The following is a 25,343-nucleotide window of genomic DNA, read 5'->3' as shown; positions in this document are numbered from 1 at the left end:
TTAGACAGGCTAGATTATAGAAAGAAGAAAGACATGTTGTAACTTTAAAGGAATTGGTAAATTTATAATCGTACTTTAACTGCTGTAAATAAGATCAGAAGCCACTTCTTTGTATCTTTTTTCTTTCTTTTCTATTTTTTTTATTTTTCCTTTCTTGCACTTTTAGCTTTCTCTTTGATTTTTTTTCTTTTTCTTCTTTCTAACTTTATACAGTATTAGTTTGTATTAGTTTTTATCTTCTTTTTTAAAACTTTTAATAAAATCATTAAAAAGTAATGTATTTCAATTATAGTATCCTTCTGACACTATATTTCAAATGAAATCCAAATATACAGTGCACAAATGTGTTCAAATCTGCTATGAGTTGGCCAATATCAGTGATCAAATATCTGACCTGTTTTTCCCCCCTTTTTAAAGTAAAAATAGAACAAGGATTATAAATGACAATTGTTATCCAGCCATTTTAGCTTGGATTAAGTCCCACAGAACTCAGTGTGGGTAAACAAACCAAGGAGCATTACGTGAATGATAAAATCATAATAGCCCCTGCTATTTCTTTTCTAGGGAGCCCACTTTTGAACCAGGAACAAGCATGCTATCACAAGCACTAAACCTAGGATATACTATCCTGGATACTATCATTGATCAATTTTTATTCTTTTATTTTATGCACTGCAACTATCTGATCTCTACACTCTTCAATTCTAAAGTCATGCTTATTTACTAATATGAATCAAAAACAACAATTCCTTTTAATCTCATAGAAAAATGTACTAACCAGCCAACTCTTATATAGAAAACTCTGGACTTACTTCTGAACAAATATGCACACAATCAAAATCCAGTCCTACTTACCGAATGAGCTATCTCTAAATAAGATCATCTTACCGAATGAGCTATTTCTAAATGAGATCATCTTACCTTCCAAGATAACCAGTGTCCTTTTACCTCCTTATACATGTACAAAGAACCTCAAAGAAAAATACCTCTTTCATCTGTATAATGCATATAGGCTACAAAACCAAAGTTCTTGGATAACATTCCTTGAACTTCCTATATTGTAAATATCCTCTACTGTATTTACTTGCCAAGAAATAAAGCCTAAGTTAGTAGGCATGCTTATTTAAAAATTTGAATTCAAAATCAGAAACACTTTAAAGTATTTATTTTTTCTTTCAATATTTATCTGTTAACTTTATAAAAACAAAGAAACTTCCTTACACAGGTCAGCCCTTTGAGCTACCTAGCTTTATCTATTCAGACAGGAAGAAGAGTTAATATAAGATATTATATCACCTGCTTGAGATTTGGAGCAGGAGGAGGGATTTGACTTAACATAAAAGTCAAATTCTTGCTCCTGCTCCAAATCTCAAGCAGGTGATAAAGACCTGAACATCCCAGCATGATCCAGAAGACTTTGGGATGCAGAACATGAGCTATGCCCACTAGAATGGCTATTACCAGGTACTTTTGATCAGCCATCTATTTTCCCTTCAAGTGTTTCCCTAGCTTCTGGACCAAAGGGAAAAATCATTGTCTGAGGAACCACTAATGATGCAAGGAGACATACCCACCTTTTCCCAAATAAGAAATCTCATACAACTTCAAGTTCTATGGAGAAAGAGCACAGAACTGAAAAGAGAGTTGTTAATTTCAGGGCAACCTCCCCCCACCCCCACCCAAAGAAAAGATGACTATCAGAATTAGTCTCAAAGGGCATCCTCTCTAGAATACAGGATGACCTCAACTGGGAATAAACTTTTTAGTGCTATGCATGCTAATCACATGTTCAGACTCCTTGCCTGGAGAGACCTAGCAACATTTAGGCCCAGCAGCCTATACTTTTAAGAACTAGAGTAACATTTCCCAACCTGAGCAACTTTAAGATGTGTGGAATTCGATTTCCAGAATTCTTGACAATGGCCATGCTGACTGGGGAATTCTGAAAGTTGAAGTCTACGCACTTGAAGTTGCCCAGGTTGAGAAACATTGAATTAGAGGATACAGCTAACATGTACAAGGACTAACTGCACAATGCTCATTAAAACATGGTTTATCTAACACAGATAAATCCAGCCATGCACGCAAAAACAAAAGACAGGCTTTGAGCTGTTTTTCTATTAAATATTCATTTGTCATTTTTTTTATCATACAAAGAAAAAAATACATTTTCCACTTTGGAACTAAAAGCTACTGGCAGAGAGTGGAGTTCATTATTTTAACATCTCACAAAATGCATCATTGTGTTCATGTTACACCACTTTCAGTGTTTAGCTAATCAAGAAACAACTCGAGATACTGGAAAAAATATTTTAGCAGTTCAGTCATTGCCAAACCTCTTCCAAATCTGTTGGCTAGATAATAAATGGTCAGCTAGATAAATTACTCATCCAAAGAAGCAATAACTGATGAATAAAAATATGCCTTTAATTGAGCAATCCAAAGAGGACAGGGGAAATATAATTGCTAACTTAATCGGCAAGCTGAAAAGTATGATGGATTTTTTTGTTTTGTTTCTTTTCTTCCCATTGCCCGTTTTCCCAAATGGGTCAGAAGATAAACCTTCAGCCTCCTGAGCTGAAGACCTTTATTCCCTACTTTGGGATGGAGGCGATGGGGGAATAGAAGAACTCTGGTTCTCAAAGTTTCAATCTTCCCTGTCATGGGCCCCACGTTCCTTTTTACTGTCTTCAGAGAGAAGCAACAGCTGCAGACATTCACACTGAAGATCTTCTGTATGGCAGAGGGGTGCCTTGCCATCTCAGGAACTAAATGATTATAGTCTAAACTATTCTGAAATGTTGAACACCAGAGGAGGAGCATAGTGTCTGCACTGGGTTTGAAACAGATGACAAATATTGCCAAATACTGAAAAGCAATAAGGTGCTGCATGTTTCTGTCATAAGTGGAATCTTAATTACATACAGTGTGACCAAAAATAAAATTTTGAGAACTGATTTTGGAGTACATAATGGGAAGGAAAAAATAGGGCAATGCTTTTCTTACATCTTCCTAGGCAGGAATCAGTACTTCCCTTCCCACTGTAATATGCAGTTGGTTCCTCCATCAATTCCCCCCCCCACCTTAAGAAAAAAACTAAATTGTGTATGGCTGTAAAAATCTGCATTTTTACAGACTCTTGTAGAAGTTTCATGGTTGCCAGTAATTAATTGAGCAATCCAAATCCTAAAAAACAAACAAACCTGAATTACTTTATTTCTGTTTAAGTAAGCTAGATGAAATCTCATACATAAGCAAGGCAAGAAGCCACTCACTATGCACGCTTTCCCACAATGAGAACTATTTATTTTACATTTCCCCTTTCCTTTTTTAGCAACTTTACACAAGATGTATCTGTGGTATAACTCCTAAATCATTGTACACTTTTAATGGTGTAAGGCCTTATATGGACATACCTACATACATAGCTTAAATACAGAACCACTGATTCTGAATTAGAATTATTTTTTTAAAACAGAGGAGGGGGATCAATTTAGTGTGATATCTAACCGAAAAGGAAAAGGGGGGAAAAAAAAAACAAGATCGAAAAGCCACCCAAGTCCAAATCTGCTAGTTTCACTCTAAAATGCAGTCCACACATTTAGTCAGGCTCTGAGGCCTATATTCAAGAAGGCTAGACTGCGTGCAACAGCGTGACCCAGCTGGGCGCCTAGGGAGCACAGGCTTGCCTCCTCTCCCTCCGCCCATCCCTCAATGGTTACTGCGGCAGCCTCCGCAGGGGAAGGGTCGTGCCACTCGTACGCCCTGGCATCCCAACGCAGGGCATCGACGGCCTCTGTCCGGCGCTCCCAAGCCGATCCGCAGCAGGCTCTCATAAAGGCAAGGCAGGGAGCGGTGGCCATCGAGGGATGCTGAAGACCAGCAGGCTAATAAGGGCCAGGGCGGGCGGGCAGGCAAGCAAGCCGCTCCAACTCCGCGAAGCCACTCACCTCCCTCGCTTTTCCCCTTCGTTAAACTTAACAGACCCCCGGCAGGTCTCACTCGGGACGCTGCTAAGCTGCAACACCTCCCTTCCCCGTCGCTCCTTCTCTAAAGTTTTTTATCGCCACCCGTCAGCCGGCCAGCAGGCGTACACGCCCCCCTCTCCTGCCCCCGGGGGGAAACGCACCTTCCCTGCCCCACCGCAACTCCCTTCCGACGTGCTTCAGCTGCGCTGCTCGACGTGGGGCGAGGAAAACGGGGTTTCTTCCCTCCCCTCCCGTCGAACTTCCTTCGCGTCTCTCAGTCCGAGGAACAACGTGAGGAGGCTGGCGACGCCCGCGGTGCGGCCATTCTAGAAAAGGGCAAAGCAAAGCCACCGAGGAGGCGGTTATGACGCAAGACTGGCGCCGTACGCTACGTGGCCATCTTGGAAAAGGACGAGTCGTCCGGCGTTTGTTACGTTGTTTGCATGGAATTATTCATCCGCTGTTCCACTACGGAGGGCTTTCAAGTTCAACTGCAAGAAAGAGATAGTTTGTTGATTGACTCTCTGGGAATCGACATAGTGGAGCTTAAAATGTATGTCGTCCGGCCTAGAAGCCAGAGTGGTACAGTACTGAATTTGGGAGGGAAGTTTTGCTTCTGAGGCTCGATTCGGAACGGGCGGGCGTAAGAACCCAGACAATAATTAACTCTTCAAGCGCCCGGACTTAAAAAGAATCGCGGGCGTTTTGTACCTTTAGGATGAAAGAGAGCGCGGAGAGTGACAGGCAGAGAACTGGCGGTGCCTCTATGGACAGGGCGGGAAGAGGAGGCCCGGCGGGAGCAGCGCCTGGCTTTGCAGTCCCCGTGTTTGGTGCTAAGCGCGGAAGACGCAAGGGGCGTGTTTAAAGCGCATATCCAGCTGTTGGATATAGATTTATAAAGCCTTCTGCACAGGTGGAGAGCCGCAAGTGTGCTTTTGCACGGACGGAGGAGACGGAAAGTCTTTTCCCGCTATTAGAGGACAGCGGTATCAGGACATTTTACAAGGAGCAGACGCTAAAGGCACACGGCCTCTTGCACTCTAAAATCGGAACAGAAATATAATGGGGGGGGAGGAAATAAAGGTGTTCTTCTCAGTTAAACGGGAGAAGAACATGCTAGTCATCATAGACGATATTGTATCTCTCCTGCTTTTGCATCAAAGGCATTCAGCCAATGCACAGTTTCCTTAGGGTGTTTTGACACAGCATGGCACGAATAAGATCCTAGGCAGGAAAAAAGCCTTTCTCCACTACTTCTGTCATTTATCTACCCCTGCATCTCCTGTTCCCCAGTGGCAAAAGAAGTGGGGGGAAGAAAGACAGAGTTCCCCCTTTTCTGTCAACCCTCCATTTTTCTTGCCACAGGTGGCAACAACAGGAGAGGAGGGGAAGTGGGTCATTTTACCTGTTTTTATTAACAAAATTAAAACAATACAATAGTGATGCCTGTAATACACACAAAAATCTACACACACATGTACATATTAGTGATAAACTGAAACTTTTTTAAAAATCCATATGTGCTGTTAAGATAACCTTAGTCCTTTAACATATTAGTAAATCTAAACCATATAGCCACATAATATCTATCATCTGTGCGATATAAAGACATTTAAAAAATCAGTGAAGAACACATCTCTTGAATCCACTTTTTGACATTCCACCTTTGTAGAATGATTCTCTTAGCTGATCTCCAAGCTAGATTGAGCCAGTTCTTTATAACATGCCAAGTTCTATATTTTTGGAATATAGTTCAACATTGCATTTACATCTTTACAAGTTTTTCTCCAAAGCTGGGCTAACATGTAACTTGAGACCTGAAAGGGGCTGTAAGCAAACATGAGCAAATGTGAGTCAATGAGACCTGTAAAATCAACACAAGAAGTCTGATATTCTTTTTTAAACTCCTTCTGGGGAACCCAATAAACACAAAATATTTTCTGGTTAATTAAATTCATATCTACGTCACAAGAATTGTATTTAACATTTCTTAAAACTTGGCCCAATCCAAATCTGAAGATGGGAGGGAAATATTTTATTGGAACTCCCAGGCTGAACAAGAGATCAATAGCTTAAATCAGGTGACTAGCAACCAGTATTTTAAGAATTTTGAAAGGTTACATATTGATTGTAGCTTACCTAAATCATCTGCTCAGCAATATATTTAGTTAAAACAATATGGTCCAGGTGCTTGGAGCCCCCCCCCCTTAGATACCGTTTTTGAAATAAAACCAACAATCCAACTTTATTTGAAGTTAAAGAGTATGATGAAGGGTTAATGTTGGTGACATATATAAGCTCTGGAATAAGGAATCAGAATATCCAGTCTTGGCAAAACAATGTGTCTTCTCACTCTTTCCCACAGAAGTATAGACTGCCAGCCGCTTCTCCCAGTTGAAAAAGCGTCCCCCGTGTCTTTGGGGCTAAAACACCGAAGACGCAAAGAGGGTTTGAAGCACACATCCAGCTGTTGGATATAAGTTTATAAAGCCTACTCCACAGCTGCAATGCTAAGCAGTGGGGGGGGCACAATGCCATGGGATCCCTCCCAATAGTTGTGACATTGCAGCACAGAAGTTGCCAGGGGCCGGGGTGCTCAAAGCACATGTCCAGCATTGTGCTGGTCCTGCAGTGCCTGAGGAGGACTGAAGGCCTTTCCTGATTATGGAAGTAAAGTGCTACCCACCCATCCTTGAGTTGGCAGAAACGATACTGTACTGGCAGAAACTGTTGCTGATTCCTGTGCTGCCTCCTCTCTGTTCTAAGTCATCACCAAATGGTACTGTGCTGATTTTGTCTGGGGAATTTATGATAAGCAAAGCAATTGGTTGATTCCTCTGGTTTTGCTGCCCTCTCTCTTCTGCCTGCCACAAGCCGGTGAGAAAAGCATCCCTCAGTCATGGCCCTGGAGCAGAAATGGGGCAAATCTGACTTTGTCCATCATCTCTAGGTTCCTTCTGTCCTTGAGTCATATAGGGAGCCCAGTCACAACCCACACTTTTATTGAGGATCTTTCCTTCCTTTAGGCAGGCAACAAATACCAACTTCCAAGTTCTAATATGCTGTATTTGGGAGGCAGTGGGAGGGGGGCTGTTAGTCCTGTCATTCCACTATTGCAGCATTCAGCTAAACTAGTCAAGGTAATAGTGAAAGTGTTTACAGTATCGTCAGCTGAGCAGCATAGCATTATTGTGCAATTCCGATAGACCACGAGCACAGCACTGCTCTCACTGTTTAGGAGACCACAGAGAATAGTGGCAGAGAAGGGCTAATCTAGGAGTAGAAGGAAGGAGGCATAGAAATATCCAATAAGCACCACCCTGTTACTAGTCACCTGACTTTGCTTCTGATGTAATAGGTGGTAAAGTGTAATAGATTGTATACATTTAACTGCTGTCACTGGATGCTGTCAGCTTAATTGGAAAAACACAATCACCAGTACAATTATGAATAGTCTGTCTTATGGGCTGGGGATGAGATGACAGCAATGTCATATGGACATGGTAGAAACAAAGATACAGGTAGTCCTCACTTACTGACTGCCTCATGTAGCAACTTTTCAAAATTATGATGGTGCTAAAAAATAACTTTGCGACCAATCCTCGCATTTTTGACTGTTGCAGCATCCCACAATCATGTAATTGTCTTTCACGTACTTTGCAACCAGTGTGCATTTTCACTTGCAATAAGCTGAGTTAATACTGTACAGTATGGAAGGCGGAAGTAAAATTGTAAGTCGTGGTCACGTGATTTTTCGCTAAGTGACCATGTTGCTTCACTTAACAACCAAAGGGGAAGTAAGGTCATAAGCCCAGTTGTGGTCACGTGATTTTTCACTTAGCAACCGCATTGCTTAGCAACCAAGTTGCCAGTCCCAATTGTGGTCACTAAGCAAGAACTACCCGTACTGCCAAGGCAAGTATCATAGTTTGATGCAAATGGAAAAAGGTTCTAGTTTCCTTCAACTCTTTCCTTTCAAGTCCAGACTAGGAATGAAAACTGTCCATAAAAAATAATGAGGAAATGCAAGATGTTATCGTAACTTAAAATCAGCTATCTTTGATAGCCTTTGGCTATCAGTGTGAATTCTGAAGTTTCCTTTCCAGACAACAAAATGAATATATTTCATTTTTCCCCATGCCTTCAACATGTCTTAAATCCCAAGACTGTTTTCTGGGATTTAAACATGTCTGTCCCTTAATTTACAAATGTCTGTGTTAGTGGGTAGCAGGAGAACATTTCAAGTGTATAGAAAGCTCTCTTTTCTTTTGGAATGCTGGTGTTTCATCTAGTAAGTATGCATTCATTCAAGGTAGAGGGTGTTGTAGTTAAAACATTTTGGAAGAGAAGTCTTAAACAGAGTAAGTTGGAAGAGATTACTGAGGTGACTTAATTGGACAACATTTGAATCTCTGCTAGGTTTCACGCAAATAAATGTGAAATCAAAAGAAACAAGACAGCTGTTCACTATGCATCAATTCACGGCAATCCCTTCTATAACTGGGATTACTAGCACAGATTCCAGGTGGAATACTTACAAGCAGGTCTGAATGCCGACAGAAATTACAGCTGGCCTCCTCAAAGATGCAGTACTGGCAAAAAAAATGACATAGTGTAAATATTCAACTATCTTAGCTAATTTTTTTATTTGCTAATCAAATAGACTTTCATAAACGACTAAGTTTGTAGAATATTCCAGTAGTTCAGTGGTTATTTCTGAACTAGGCTGAGTACTTCAGTAATCATGGTAGGAAAATCTATGTTTAAAGCTGGTACTTGAAATTAAGCATTTGTTTACCAATTGTAATATTAGTCCTACATCAGTGGAATGCCCAAAGAAGTTTAGATTTATTTTTTCTGTTGCTTTGATCTTGTCTTTGCTGAGAGACACATAGAAAATGCATGCATCTAAAAACACTAATTCCTCACCAGAGTCTTAGTAGTGATCCCAAGTCCTGTTCAACTTCACTCATGTTGTTAAGTACAAAATTCAGAATCTATGTAGGAATGCTGTAGCCAATACTGAGTTATGACAAAACTGCCATGTTAAAAATGTAAGATTGTATTACATCCAAATTCTTATTTGTACAGTATGTACAGTATATGTACAGTACAGGTAGTCCCTGTGATGGAATGGACTTATGAAGGCCAGGCTCAGGGAGATAAGCGTGTTCTTAGCCCCCAACAGGAGCGTGGGAAGTTCAAGATGATGAGGCTGGCACCTCCCTAAGGAATTCACGGTGTTGTGGCTGGCTGGCTTGGGAACTAGGGTTCAGTCTGGGGAGATTTCTGTCTGGAGGTTGAAGCTAATAAACACAACAGAACTGTATTTGCATTGTCTCTTGGAGTCCTTTGGGCTGAACCTGACAGTCCCCCGGTTTATGGGTGACCCATAGTTAAGATTGGAGCCTATTGTAGCAAAATGTGAGTTAAATACACAATGATTGAAGTTAATTACACAATACTACTTATACAGTATTATACAATAATACTGTTCCGGCTTACATACAAATTCGACTTAAGGACAGACCTTGGGAACGGAACTTGTTCTTTTGTGCCATTGACTCCTACTACAGTATCAGTTTTATGGTAAGTTTTCTTGCTAACACTCATAAGTAAACTAGTCAGCAATCACGTGCATACACTAGTAAGTGATAATGGTAAAAACTGTCATGCTTTGGCTCCGCTTTTGTTGCTGATTAGTCTTTTAATTTTTACCATCAAGTTACCAGTATGATACTTTTTTTTCTTTAGCTGAGGATGGTCAGTTTATATATGACTAACAGGAACAGAACAATCTATTACTATTACGTACTCATTTGACAAAGAAAGGTATACATTAGAATTAATCAAAATAAAACAAAATGCTGTTATTTAGAGCTGTCTCATAGACAACTTGTCAATACCTAGTCATATATTGGTTACAGAATGCTTAGTTAATTTTGGTTGTTGATAGCTGCTAGTATCTGTTTATCTATTTTTCATAATTAGGCAGCTAAAATTATGTTGAAAAATTCTGCATATTTACTTGGAAATAAGTCCCAGTGTGTTAAGTGGAATTAAAACTCTTATGTTTAGGACTGCTTTCTTTGTACCATTAGTTTTAAAGGGAAGATTTTAGCACAGGTATAATTTTCCCTTAAAGCCAGTAGAAGATTGAGCTGTACCTGGATCATCTATTTTAATTCATGCTTCCTATTTTTTTACATATGCAATTTAAATATATTCCTATCACTTGCCAAGGTTATGTGCTTTGCCATCATACTTACAGGACTATAACTGTGGGTGGTCTCAGAGCAGTTAGTAACTGGCCAGAGTTCAGGACTGTTTTTTTAAAAAATCATTTAAAAAAATATTGATAGGTTAGGATATTTAGTTGATGGGGGGATTACAGTAATTGTTAAACAAGTGCTTTTGGTTCTGCACCATTCTGAATTGTTCTGAATAGTTTTATCCATTAGAGAAATGAGAGAAGGCCATAATTTTCTTCCAACTTTCTGCCCTGTAGGCCTTTTGCAATGCAGTGAAGATCTAGAGGTGGGGGGCTGGGAGGTGGGGTTAGAGGGCCCATGAGATGTTATTGTTACTGTTGAATGTTTACTGGATTTGTTCTTGATTTTTACACTTTTGTTGATATTGTTTTCAATGTGTTGTTTCGCCGCCTAGAGTTGCATTTGCAAGATGGGTGCCATATAAATTGATTTAATGAAATATATAAATAAAGGATGATGCCGTGCGAGTGAGGAGTGACCACGTGACTGGCCAAATGCACCAAGCAACGGAGGGAGAGTGGGATGGCAGGGGAGCTGATATATGACGGGATACCTCACCTGCCTAGGAGAAAAAATCTATTCCAAGTCCTCAGATACAATTACTGTATTCCTTCATGCTACACAGGCGTTTTAGTATACAGTACGCACCATCCTTTTAAAAGAAGTATTTTTTTTCCAATTTCAGTAGCAGAGTTTGAAAAATGTAACTCTTTCAATTTATTTCTGGAATTAACAGCACACAGATTATGGGAAAGGAAACCAGCTTCTCCAGAGAAGAAAAGAGATATTTTAAGCAAACAATCTTAGAACAATTAATTTTATTCTGGACTCTATGATATTTACAATACCTTAAATCTTTAAATTTAATAGATTTAATCTAAGCCCTCTCTCTTTATTTCTTTCTCTCAGACACACACATAACTTCAACTGATATATATACATACTACACACACAAAAAATCTTTTTAGACCCCCAGCAATATAAACAGCCTGTGAAACTATTTCTAGTAAATGTATTTCAAGTCTAAAAAAATTACTTGGATGTCATAATATCCTCACCATATTCAACCTTTGCTCATACTTGTAACATTACAAACAGCTATATAAACATGATTAATACCCAGTGTACTACATAAAGTTTCATTTACTATAAGTGACTAATTACATTGTGGCATTACAAACAGAATTAAACAATGAACAGCATTAATTCCATGTGTTAATTAATTGTTAATTAATTAAATATTAATTAATTAATTGCATACACACACATATATTTAAAAATTATGGATTAAGCATGCTGGGATTTTTTTTAACAAAAACATTCTATTGCTTTCTATTTGTGTCACTTTACAATACAGGGTATACTATCGTTTCATTCAAATCAATAGGAATTTGTTTCTTTTATATTATATCAGCCATTGCCAAAGTATGAAAACAAAAAAAGGGTCATAGACTTTTTCTATGTATTAAATTACAGCTAGTAAATTTGCTGGTGACCTAATTAGGGATTGCATGTGCTTCAGAGCAGTTTCTCATGTGGGTGTATCTAAGTAAATAAGTTACCGTATGTACAAAATGTGCTGTCTGTATTATTTTTCTCCCTTTTATTCCAAACTTTAGCCATCTTCTTCCATGCCAAACAACCAATTGGGTTAATTAATGTTTTTGCACAGTTGGATTAAGATTGCAAGATTAAGGATTGGTATAGCATGAATACACACCATTAAGACTCACTGTAACAAGAACACATATGATATAAAGAAGTGTTACCCAGACCTGCAAGAATCAAATAATTAATTTGCATCCATATGCAGAGCTCTATAAAGACTCCGGAGGCTTTGTGTTCTACTGATTCCATGCCTGAGAATACTTGTAAATTAAAGACAATACAGCACTGCAGTCCATTGTCAAAAGACATGTATAATGCATCCCCCACCAAGGCGCAGTCCAACCACAGTCAAAATCAGCAAGTAAAAACTAACAGTTAAAATTACACAAAAGCAATAAAAACAATATACACAAGAATATAGTTACAGTCACAGTGAAAACAGCACATCTTCCAATTGCCAAGACTGAGAAACACTGCTCTGGACATATACATGACCCTTATCCTCCCAGTATTGCTACAACTAAAATATCAGTTTGGAAAAGGGGAGTGAAATATTTTCCAGCAGCCAAAAATAGGCAATAATTGAGAGAATGCTTAAAACAGTAAGCTTTGGGAATCTCTGACTTTATTTATTTTCCTTTATTGGATATATATCTTGGTTTCTCTCTGACAGCTCAAGGGGGCTTAGCCTGGGATCTCCCTTCATTTTATCCAAACAAGAAAAAGCCTGCAAGGTAGGCTGGGGCAATCATGATTGGTCAAAAGTCACGCAGTACATTTCCAAGGCTGAGGGTGGACTTCAGCCTGAATCTCCTGAGTCCTAGACCAACACCTTCTATTTTCAAGATTGTTTGGAAAGGCTGGGGTAGATCTTTATACTGTCCTGCAAATGAGGCTTTTGCTTACCAATTTAACTGTCAAGACTTCTCCTCAAATAATCCTCAGGGTTAGAGCTTGATGAAGGTGTTGAGAAATCTCTGTAGAGATCTCTTTCTCATACTAAAACTCCAATTCCGTGTGTGAAACTAATTTAAATCTGCCCTGTAAAGTGTCTTCAGTGTATCCAAACTGTGAAAAAAGTTCAATATAAACAAAACTTTAAAGTTTTATCATTCAAACTTTTCTGAAACAAATAAATATAGAGAGCCAGTTTGGGGTAGTGGTTAAGGTGTTGGCCTAGAAAAACAGGAGCATGTGAGTTCTAGTCCCGCTTTAGGCATGACAAGCCGGCTGGGTGACTTTGGGCCAGCCATTCTCTCTCAGCCCAACTCACCTCACAGGGTTGTTGTGGGGAAAATAGGAGGAGGAAGGAGTATTGGTATGTTTGCTGCCTTGAGTTACATATGAAAAAAAAGGCAGGATCATTATACACACACGTGCACGCGCGCACACACACACATATGTAGTGAGTGTCAAAGCCACTGTCCTGGACAAAACCCAGAGCATCCAGGAGTACATCAGTAAGATGGCGCCCAAAGATAAGCTGCTGAGATAATGCCTGAGGCAGCAGCAGCCAACATGGAAGGAAGTTCAAGCAGAGGAAGTGCCATAGCAAGACAAGACGGTGCATGGAATGTACCTCTGACAGATAGCTGAGGTGGCTGACATTGGGAAATTCTACCAGTGGCTGGATAGGGCTGCACTAAAAGACAGCACTGAGGCATTGGTCATAGTAGTACCAGAACAGGCACTAAGCACCAGATCCATAGACGCAGGGGTCTACCAGACTAGACAGGACCCAAGGTACAGACTGTGCAGAGAAGCCTCAGACTGAGTCCAACACATAGTGGCAGGGTGTAAGGTGCAGGCAGGAACAACATATACTGAACGGCACAACCAAGTAGCTGGCATTGGGTACAGGAGCATCTGTACAGTGTATGGGCTAGACCCTCCCAAGTCCAGATGGGAGATTCCACAGAAGGTCATAGAGAATAACGGGGCTAAGATCCTGTGGGACTTCCAGATCCAGGCGGACAGGCAGGTACTGGCCAATCAACCAGACATCATGGTAGTAGACAAAGACCAGAAGACAGCGGTAGTGATAGATGTAACAGTGCCAAGTGACAGAAACATCAGGAAGAAGGAGCATGAGAAGCTGGAGAAGTACCAGGGCCTGAAGGAGGAACTAGAGAGGATGTGAAGAGTAAAGGCCAAAGTGGTCCCAGTGGTGGTAGGAGCACTCGGGGCCGTGACTCCTAAGCTGGGAGCGTGGCTCCAACAGGTCCCAGGAGCAACATCCGAGCTCTCTGTCCAGAAAAGTGCAGGGCTAGGAACAGCTGAGATACTGTGCAGAACCCTCAAACTCCCAGGCCTCTGGTAGAGGACCCGAGATTGAGGAAGACATGTACCACCCATAAGGGTGAGAGGGGATGAGACTGTAGCTTCCAACCAAGAAAATGCAAAAGCAGAATGCAAAAATAAAACAATAAATATTTTGGGAATTGTTATAACGTTTCTCAAGGCCAGACATAGACATGTAAGAGCAAAAACTACAAAGATTACTAATCATATAAAATTACACTTGGAAATTCATACAATCATGTTAAATAAAAGGCTGATAAAGTGATAAAGGTCTAAATGTAAAACATTGCAAAGTTTTGGTTAAAAAATTTTTAAAAAATGGAATGACAGTTATATGCACTGTTTTATATCTTACTAGCATTGATTTAATTCAGATTAAAGCATTGCTGAAGTGTGCATATGTGCCCTTACATCACATATATAAAGAAGTCTGTTTTAAGAATTTATAAGGCCAGTTCAGATAATTCTGCACCATAATTCCTTTGGTTATTTTCAGAGATAAATTATGATCCAATCCTGCAGATGTTTTCAGTGAATTGCTTCCTACACAGATCATTTCACTGGACTGATCTCATGCCATATCAGTAGCAACCAGGTGCCCAAGGCAGAGTCCAGCCTATAGTATGGGAGGCAGCAAGAGTTTCCTTGCAAAAGTAAAATGTTTTGATTAAACTCAGGTAAAAAAGGAAGCAGGGTGAGGCCTTTGCTTCGTAAATATATTTTCATTTATATCCTGGTATAATAGCTATCACTTTTGAATGCTAAATCCAAAGAACAAAGTTCAGGTAGGAAACATAAGGCTAGAAGTCAAAAGTAAAATCCTAAGTAGGGGATAAAATATGGGATTCTTCTTGTTATGCTAAAACCTGAGCTTAATTCATTAGTTCTGTAGAGTTGCATGCACGCTGTTGATCTTCTTATATAGTTAAAAATTCCTTCCAGAAAGTGCTTAACAGCTGACTTTTCCCCCAAGCGCTGGGATAGAATGAGGCCAGAGTGGGAGGAGAATGTCATGGGACCCTTCAGGCAAGTGTGATTGAGGGGGCGGGTTGTCCTCTTTTTGGTTTGAGTGCTTCCTGCTTTTCTTGTTGTATACATTGTTTTATTTTTGGGGTTGTAAGGACCCCAGAATTTGCTTTTAAGAGTCTCCCTGCTCCTAGTCTAGCGTTTTAACCATCATACACGCATCAGGCCCCTTAGGCCAATCACAATGTTTTATTAATGTTTTTTTCAGAGAAAATATTCCTGTACTTAGGAATGTTCAAAGGTCATGTGTCAAATGAGTAAGGAAGTGTCTAGAAGAAAATGGCAACCAATTCAAACATTTAATGTAATTTATATAATAAATTGTCTACGGGCCCTGACTTTTGGTACATCCTGTATGTGCGTGTGTGTGTGTGTGTCTATACCCATATCTATATCTATACAAGAATATCTAAACTTGTCTGAGAGAGAATCTGTTAGTACAAGTTTAAATATTCTTCCCACATCCGAGCTCTTACAGGATTTGGAATCCAAAGTTATTTACTTAAACAATCTGTATGGTGCCCAGCTTGCAAAATGTGACTCTGGGTGGCTGACGTATAAGGCCATCAATAGCTTATGCCTTGTAGGCTATTTGCTCATCCAAATTAAAATTGTCTGCTTTGGATGCCAGTGCCTTTCCAAGATCATGACTAGAGGACTGTCTAGGTTAGGATCTGTAGGAGATATTTTTCTCAAGTTGGTTCTGTTTGCAGAGGTCCGTCAGAACAGGAAAAAACAGAAAGGGTCTTTTAGTCAGTTCTGAACTGCAAGGTGCACTCTTTCTTTTTTGTAACTGGTCATCATTCCTAAACCTTCAAGAAAAGGTGTCAAGATATATCTCTTAAACTTAGCTTAGTTATTTCAATTGCTGTTTTCATGATTTTCACTACGATTTTACAATAATTATTTCTTCATTCTTTTTGGGTAGCCACAAAAGTGCCCTTTCTAGGTAGAAAGCTGGTATATTAATCTAATAAATAATGGAAATGTCAATGTTTGAACCTGAAACCTTTTGCATGCAAAGTTTGTGTTCCATCCCTGAGCTATGACCCTTCCCTCTACTATTACTACTATTATTATTACTACTTCCTAGCTACTTATTGTGTCTTACAATGGACACTAACAGGAATAGAAGCCAGTTGAGTGGCCTTGGGGCAGTCATAGCCCTAGACTAGGAAGTCTACTCTACCTACAATCTACCTACAAATCTGCATGGGACCAGCACAGTAGATTATGGTCCCAAATCTTCAGTGATGAGACTTTCATCCTGCAGAGTAGATTGATTTGGGCTGATTCTGCCTGTCTGCCTGCCTGTCTGTGTACCTAACTACCTATCTACCTTAGAAATAGCTCATGAATTACTGGTTCTCTTCCTGATCCTCCATGCTAGATCTTGTAGCAGTTGATAGACCTCATTTATAGCAAAAGAATTCTCTCTCTCTCTCTCTCTCTCTCTCTCTCTCTCTCTCTCTCTCTCTCTCACACACACACACACACACACACACACACACAAACATCTATCTCACAACTCTAAACTCTGCCCATTCTTCTAGTACAAAACTGAACTTTTGTTTCATCAGTTCCCGTGCCCATGTCCGATCAATGAACTCTCTTTTATCTATTCAGCTATGTTCTGTGTTATAAAATACCAGCAAGCATCTGAGGTCAAACTCAACAATATTTTAGAGGAATTACATATTTTCTGTTGCAGCAAATTTTTAGAATTGCTCAAATATGTGCATTGATGGAAGCAAAGATAAAAATGAGGCATTGGAAAATAAATAAATTTCAGGCAGAAAGTTTAACACCAGTCCCCACTGAGATTAAAGTTTTTGGAATTGCATTATTTATTTAATCACATGATACAAAAGAAAAATACTAATGTGCATTACATCATTTTTATAGCAAATACATTATTCATTATTTCCTTAAAAATTAAATTTCACTGATATAAGTCCAGGAGAGATTCAAGACAATAAAACTGTGTCATAAGTATATGCCTTTGTGTTGTTGTTGTTGTTATAAATTATTAATTTCTTACAACCCATGGAAAAAGCTTTTCAGAACTCAAACCTTGGTAATTGTTAGAGGGAACAATGCAGGCACTGCACTGAACCTTCCAATCTATAATAGTATTCTTCATAATTTTTTTACAGGATTACGCCAGTAATAAATTGGCCCAAAACACGAAGCCTAATTTTCACATACCCAAAATGTATGCATTAGATTTCAAGTATCTCCAAGCTACCCAAGTATATTCTTCCATTCAATATCTTTATAATGTAAGAATGTTTCATATAATGGACTGAGGCATGCAGACTGGCATTTAACTCGCTTCATCTTTCAGTTAAACAAAATGCAAATGTCTCTGTGGGGGACAATGCTAATATCAAACAACTGTATATACTTTGCATATGAAATTCAATTTTAGCTTTAGTAGGTCCATAAAATTGAAAACTCTGCTATAAGGCCAATAACATTTAATCAAATCATATTGCATAGGGAAAACTGGGCATTTTGGTTGTGCGTTTTTTTTCCCTACTGCTTATACCAGGCCTTAAACCCCCAGATACTTTCATTCTTTTCTTGGTGCTTTTATGAAATTTTACAGAATGCTTAATCAATACCCCATACTTTTCCTTATTTTTTTTTAAAGTGTATTAATTCAGGAAGTGTCTCGTTGTTTGTAACCACACATACACACACATATACAGTATATACACAGAGAAAGAGAGTTGCATTTTTATTGGTCTTTTAATATGTTGAATCCTAAATATATTGGCCAAGATTTCCAAAATTGCACAAATTGTTTTACAATCCTAAAAGGACTTATTTTTCTTGACAAGATGCTCCTTCCCCATTCTAAGTCCAAGGAATAGGTAATTTCATTTTGGTGAATTTTGAAGAAGATTTGTGCCATTTGTTTAGGTATTGCTTTATTGAAAGATAGGCACATTTGTTGAAGATGTTACAAGTATTGGTCTTTTATTTTTTATTTGTTTTAAAATATTTCTGGACTAATTATCACTAAAGCAATCGCTAAATGGGGCCAGGAAAAAAACAAGAGAAAATACAGTAAGTACAATAGAACAATTAATACTAAAAACGTTCATCTAATCAATCTTACTAAAATCAATGTAGCATTAAATCACAAAGGCCTGAGTAAAGAGTTACACTCCCCACAAGCTCAGACCACAACACCGGGGATGGTATTTCCCATGAAGCAGAATAAAGAATTTCCAGAAGTCTGGTGGCAGCTTTCCCAGCTCTTTTTATGAAAAAGCATAAATTTTCTTTCTATGTTGCACATGATGAAGTGAGCTGCAGTTCATGAAAGCTTATGCCTTTTCATAAAATGCGTTAGTCAGAAAAGATGCTACGAGACTCCTACGTTTTGCTACCATGCGTGAACACAGCTCTCCTCCTACGGTGTCCAGAAGATAGGGGTAACTGTCATACTGTCGGCTTCTGCATAACCACTTTATAATAGTCTGTAGAATGGGGCGCTAACCACTGAAATCCCAACTGCAGCAGTCTGACAGTCTATAAAGTTGGAGGCAGTCTTTCAGATCATTTAATCCTGAGTTCAGGGTTATATCTGTGAACAGCAAACCTTGAGAATTATACAGTAAGGTCTAGGCAACTACTGTATTGCATTCCCAGAGCACGGGTGATATATTCACGGCTCGGTCTCTTAGTCAGCAACTGCACTACTGCATTCTGAATCCACTGAAACGTCAGATCAGATTAAATCGACCCAAGTATAAGATTACCAGTGCAAATACGGTATGACTATAGCCAGGTTCTCTCTGTCCAAGAAAAGGTGTAGGTGAAGAGCAGACTTCTCTGTTTTCAATGAACGACACCCTTTTTGTCTCTTACTCTCTCCAAAGCTCTGATGGTTAATACTGAACAGGGATCTCCAAGGCTGAAGCCATCAGGAAAAGTTAGAGTACCATAAAATTAGTCCGCATCAAACGAGCCAGATTTTACAGTATCCATTCCCATCCTGGACTATTAATAACCATCCTCCTGACAAAGACAATCCCTAATAATTCACTGGTTTAGTTTTTATTTTGTACTGCATTAATATATTATCGAAAAAAAATAATATCAGTATAATTGTTTAATGCCTCTTAATTATTTTATCTAGTAAGTGAAAAATTCTGTACAAGTAAGATTGCAAGTTATAGTATTTAATCCTAGTAAAATTTATATAGTGTATATTTCTCTAAATGCTGAAAGAAGCTATCTCATAGGTCATGTTCTTTTTTTAAAAAAAAAAACAGCTCATTTTCTGGGGACAGATCCATAGACTCAAACAACCATGCATCTGGTGAATGTATCAGCAGATTTGGAGGGGCCCCAGCATTTCTCCCCAAAACATTATTGCGGGAAAAAATCATTTTAAGAATGAGAAACAAGAAAAATAATGGGGACTATTAGTAGTATCCTCAGACAGTAATAATGCTCATGTTTGGAAAAATAAATGGAAAACTAAGGATGGAGATGGAATAAAATATCTTGTGGCAGCTGATAATCTTATTTGTGCAACTACCCTAAAGCAAATGTTACTTCTGAAATAATTAATACCAGTCACTTCCAGGTGAAATGCAACTCTCCATGAGCTATGGAACATGGACATTGGCTTACACCACTGTGGTATAATCAATACCTTTCTAAGGTAGGTCATTTCCTGAGAGCAGTTTCATCATGGCGAATCCTATTTTGTATATTGTCATATGAGTGCATCTACTTCATAGTGTAGATCTTCATTTCTGCTGCAAAATTATTGTAGGTAATTTCCAGTTTAGTTTGCACTCAGCACACTCCCAGTCAGCCCCTCTATCCAGATCAGAGGAAGCACACATACCATTCAGTTCAGCTGGAAAAATGTGCTGTGATGCTTATCAGCAAACATTAAAAGAGTTAACTGGCAAAACAAGTCAAAAGGAAGGCAGGAAGAGCAGACAAGAAAGAGACCTGAAGAACAGGCATGGATTTACATCACAGCTACTGGAGGCAACACTCTGGCTAATTAGCACAGACAGTCCCAAAGGGCGAGGCCTTTGGTTGCTCCAGTTTAATCCTTTTATGTACATAACAACAGCAGAACAGAGATGGAAAGTAGGACACCCGGTGATCCTTTCTCTATTCTGCACCATTAAAGAAACAATTTGATGGACAGGGATGACGTATCCAACGTTCCCCTTCTTGGCAGCTCTGGGCACTGAACTGTGCACCATAATGGGTTGGACCACCACACGTTGTTTCATGCTCTGAGCCCCAACGCATCTCTCAGCCTGAGGAAGTGGTCCCTGGGCAGCAGCTTGGTAAGTGCGTCTGCCACCGTATCATCAGTTGGGCCTACTTCAGTTTTACTTGCCCCTTTTCTTGCATGTCCTTCACGTAGCGCAGTTCAACATCTATGCAGTTCATAGCAGGTCTGGACGGCCTTATGTATCCCACGTGGTCTTCAAATAACATGGCTGGATGGTCCTTTTATTTTAAAATCTAGTAATGGCTTGTGCAGCCATGCAAATTCCCCGCCTGCTTCTTCTTGTTCTGTAGGCAAAGGGGCGACTATGCTTTGTTTCTTGCTGCATCAAGCTATGGGTGCATCCCCATAAAAGAATACAGATCCTGTGGTTGATTTCCTCCAGCCCAGTCCAAATCTGTATATCCAGTAAGTTTTGCCTCATTAGTTATAGGCAGTTTTAAATCAAAATCCACAATTCCTTTCAAGTACAGGTAGTCCATGCTTACTGATTGCCTCATTTAGTGACAGTTCAAAGTTACGATGGTGTAAAAAAAGAGCAGATTTGCTACCAATCCTCACATTTACAACCATCACAGTGTCCCATGGTCACGTGATCACCATTCACATGCTTCCCAACCAGCTTGCGACAAGCAGAGTTAATGGAGAACACGGAAGTAAAATCACAAGTCATGGTCATGTGATGTTTCACTTAATGACTATGGCACTTAGCAACAGAGTAGCCAGTCCCAACTGGGGTCACTAATCAAGCACTACCTGTAGCTGCCTAATCTTCTTAATGCTGTCCAGCCCTCTTGCATTGGCTCATTGACCTTTCTACTCAGCAAGCCAACTGCTTTGTCAGACTGCCCCAAAATGCAGCATACATTTAGTCCTTGACTTACGAGCATTCATTTAGCGACCATTCAAAGTTACGACAGCGCTGAAAAAAAGACTTATAACTAGTCCTCACACTTAGGACCATTGCAGTGTCCCCGCAGTCACATGATCAAAATTTGGGTGCTTGGCAACTGGCATGCATTTACAACTGTTGCAGTGTCCCAGAGCCACATGAATGCCATTTGCAACCTTCCCAACTGGCTTCCAACAAGCAAAATCAATAGGGAACTATGTGATTCACTTAACAATCATGTGGTTTGCTTAACGACCACGGTGATTCGCCTAGAAACCACTGCAAAAAATATAAAATCAGATGCAGTCACTTAATGCCTTGCTTAATGGCTGCACCACTTAACGATGAATTTTCCAGTCCCTATTGTGGTCGTAAGTTGAGGACTACCTTTCTCAAGTTGTCCTATGCTGCTCATTACTTGCCATCTCGCTTTGGTCTCCTCCTTTGTTCAGGTATCCACCTTCCACGGGTGTACCTGACTTCTTTGCCTCACTGAGACCTAGAAACTTCATTAGATCTATTACCTTCATTTTTGATCAAGCAAGTACGCTCCACTTTTGTCCTTTTTAATTTCAGTTCCAAGACAGTAGCTAATATTTCCAAGATGTTTTACTTCCTCATAATCCCCACCATATGCTTGTGTGTAGCCCTTTGCTACTACAGTACCTAGCCTTGTGGCATTGCATATTCACATGAGCATCATGCTTTGTTTTGAAAACCCATTTAGAGCCTATGGCTTTCTTGCCCGTTGATAGTTTTGTCAGAATCCAAGTTTTACTTTCATGCAGGATTTTCATTTCTCCCCATGCAGCTTCCCTCCATTCCTCTACCTTGGCTGCTGGCAGCCTCTGCACTTCTTTCCATGAATTGGGATCAGGCCCATCCCTTGTTCTAGCTGTGCAGCACATTCTGTCAGGCGAGACTCCGTTATTAGACCTTTGAGATCTGCTTAACTAATTCTGGGTCTGGATCTTACTGTGGGTCAGCAGCCCCTTCTGGACTGGGTGCTATTGCAGGTACCTCAGGCTCATTTTCAGTGACCTCTTCTGGCTGTGCAATGTTGCTGCTGCTGCTGCTGCTGCTGTTCGCTTCCCTTTGTGAGCTTCCTGAATAGATCCAAACGTTACTGGTAAAACTAGACTGGTTTGCACTACTACCAAAATATTGCAGCTCATCTGGGGTTATCCTTCTTCTTCATTAAAATGACTAGCAGCGTTTACTTTTCCATTTTTTAAGAACAAAGCCCTATAGCCTTTGTTCTTGTTTGATACCCCAGCATTATTCCTAATTGGGTTAGGCAATTTAATTTATTCCTTTTCTCTTTAGGGATACATGTATAAGCTTTGCATCCAAATGCCTTGAGGTGTGAGAGACTGTTTTTTTTAAACTCAGGTTGGGTTTTATCTGTACATTTTGTTGATAAATTGTTTAGCCCTCAGTAGCTGTGTTAAGGCCTTTCCCCTCAAAATCATTCAGTAACCTTGAAGTGCCCAGAAGACACCTCATCATGCTTAGCAGGCTTTTATTTATTTTTTTTCTTTCTGAAGCCCTGTTTTGTTCAAGACTATACTTTAATTTTTAAACCAGTTGTATGCTGGCTTTTTCCCCCCAAAATCTTGGTTGCAATATTCTCCCCCACTATTAGACTTTGATCTTTTCTTTTTCTTTTTCTGTTAAACTTGTTTTCTACTTAAGCACAGTAGAGTCTGAATTTCTTAATATCACTTCACTCTTATTAAGAGATATGCAGGTATATTTTGAATGACAGTGCACGAACACTACAAAATAGTTTTTACCTTCCTTCATTTTGATTTGCAAGGAACCACAATCGTTGAAAAAAACTAAGTTCCAATTGCTTGTTGGCTTGTTTGAATTCCACCTATTCCTTTTTCCTTCTGCTTTTAAACAACAATCACATTTTGATTCCCTTTGTCTCTTGTAAGAATAAATATTGAGTCCAATTGCTAGATCCTATAAGGGACATATGGAATAAAGAGCATCATGTCACTGCACTTGACACTGGTGGTTAAAGTAACTGTTCTGAAGTATGAAACTAGGACAACCAGAAAGGAACAGAGGAGCTTAAATATCACATATAGTAGCATGCAACGCTCCCCTCTTCCAGGAAAAGGTCATAGTCTTAGAAAACCACTGGTATTTTCAACACAAAAGCTGAAAATTTCCATTGTTACCCACTGTATGTTGCCAAGGCATTACAAATACTGTTATGCATGCACTAGATAAACTATAAGCAGGGAACTTCCAGATTAGTTTGAAAATGATCATATACGGAATAATTTATGTATTAGCCAATGCAATTGTACCACCTTTAACTCTTGGTGTGAAAATAATAATAAAAGCTTGCTTGTATGTGTGCTTGGGGTCTTGCCCAAGAAGGCACAGTCATGTACATTCTTTGCTTGCTTGACCAGGTTCTGCAGAGTCTTAATAAAGGTACTGGAGACTTCACCATTGTGTCCTGATTGAGTAGTAGGACAGATCTGAACTTAGGTGACTGAGAAGGGAGAAGAGTGCTAAGGAACTTTGGAATTCTTTCTCCAACAGTCCTCATCCTTTTGTGGTGGAATTTTTGCCAAGGAAAGGGACACAAGGCTGAGAAGAACCATGTTCATTGCAATGATTACTGGGTGCCTACTTTCCAAGAAAGAGGGACTCCAAACAGTAGAAAGGCAGAGATTCTTATACACTTTGGGGCTGAGAGGCAGGAAATCTGAGGGATCTGATTTGTGGGCAAGTTTTTGAGGAAGTGACATAGGTGTTAAAGGGGGGGAAAGTGTTTTTCCATTGTAAAACAAAAGTTGCACCTCTGTGACAGACAGTGAGCGAAGGATTCCACTGCTAACCAGCAGTGGAATTTCGAGATAACCTGGCGCCCGTGCTTGATTATCTGGGGTGCCTGCCATGCCTTGCTTTAACAAAGCATCCTATTGGGGCTGCCCCCTAGATGAACCAGGTGAGAGCTTTCTCACTGTTTCTGCTGTGACAGTGTTAAGAGGGCTACGTGATTGTTCTTGGGTGAGGTCCTATTTTACATATGCAAGTGGGGGGGGAGCAAGAGCAGCAGAGGGGAGGGATGGGAAGAGTTTGCAGCAAGAATGACGGCGGGGGGGGGGGGAGAGTTTGCAGCTTTATTTCATTGTTTTTCCATCTCACTTTGTTCTCTAAATAACAGGCTCATCTTTATGACTAAATATTCTATGCCATTTTGTAGGTTTGTTATTACGCATACATTCTGCTACTCTGTTTGCTTTAGGCTGCATATTTCTAGCAAATTAGCTTCAATTTGCTTTCCAATCAACATTATTTCATGGTCCTTTGTAACAGTGCGAAATCCATTTTTAAGCACAATTTTACAGCCATTTTATACAGATAACATAGACTTACGTCATTTGCATCCAATTCAGGTACATAATATGCTTCTTAGATTATTATATTGCTGCTTTCATTATGATTTATCAGGCATTTCAATTTAATACTGCCATTTCCACATACATCTATCAACATTCCATTTGCTCAATTAACTTTTCTATAGTAAAATTCATCAAAGCTTATACAAATATATTTGTTGCAGATACATTGATGATGTACCACTATCCAGCAAAAATCTGTCTTTCTTTTCAAATTCAGAATCATATCCAATTTCAAGTATGTTAACATAACTACTGTATTTGTCTACACCTCATTTTTTTTGCAATCTCTGGGCAGGGCTGACTTTTCTTTTAGGACATTTGATCTTGTTATATGTCTCTCTTGTATGAGTTTTAGCTCTGTAAAGTCTCCATTTTTCTTTAATATGTCCTCTTTTATTACAGTAATAACAGGTTCCATTTCTCTCCTTTGTGTTGCTTAAAGAATTCCATACAGTTGCATCATTCAAACCATGCTGGAATGCCCCCAGTTTCGCAATTACTTTCTCAAGGGAACTTTCATCATGAAGTTTGATTAACTCTACTATATGTTTATAATGTTCTGGTAAT

The 25,343-nt window shown here is 39.5% G+C and overlaps 1 protein-coding gene across 4 annotated transcripts in view; it reads right to left on the bottom strand.

Annotated features, from left to right (window-relative positions):
- The window catches only part of LNPK (lunapark, ER junction formation factor), a 63,589-nt gene extending 58,549 nt beyond the window's left edge, over window positions 1-5,040 (bottom strand). For 2 of the 4 annotated variants that reach the window (XM_088135778.1, XM_088135781.1), the window contains exon 1: window positions 4,130-5,040. The gene's annotated coding sequence lies outside the window, so the exon portion shown is untranslated. Of the gene's footprint in view, window positions 1-3,950; window positions 4,063-4,129 lie in introns of those variants that run through there. The other 2 variants (XM_088135779.1, XM_088135782.1) reach the window with 1 other exon arrangement.
- Between the last annotated feature and the right edge of the window lie 20,303 nt (window positions 5,041-25,343).

The sequence above is a fragment of the Python bivittatus genome, unplaced genomic scaffold, assembly GCF_059951505.1.
Source record: "Python bivittatus isolate LINGU-HERP-01145 unplaced genomic scaffold, Pbiv_v1 ctg000200_np1212, whole genome shotgun sequence".
Taxonomy (NCBI): domain Eukaryota; kingdom Metazoa; phylum Chordata; class Lepidosauria; order Squamata; family Pythonidae; genus Python; species Python bivittatus.
This window is presented reverse-complemented; position numbering and strand designations above follow the sequence as displayed.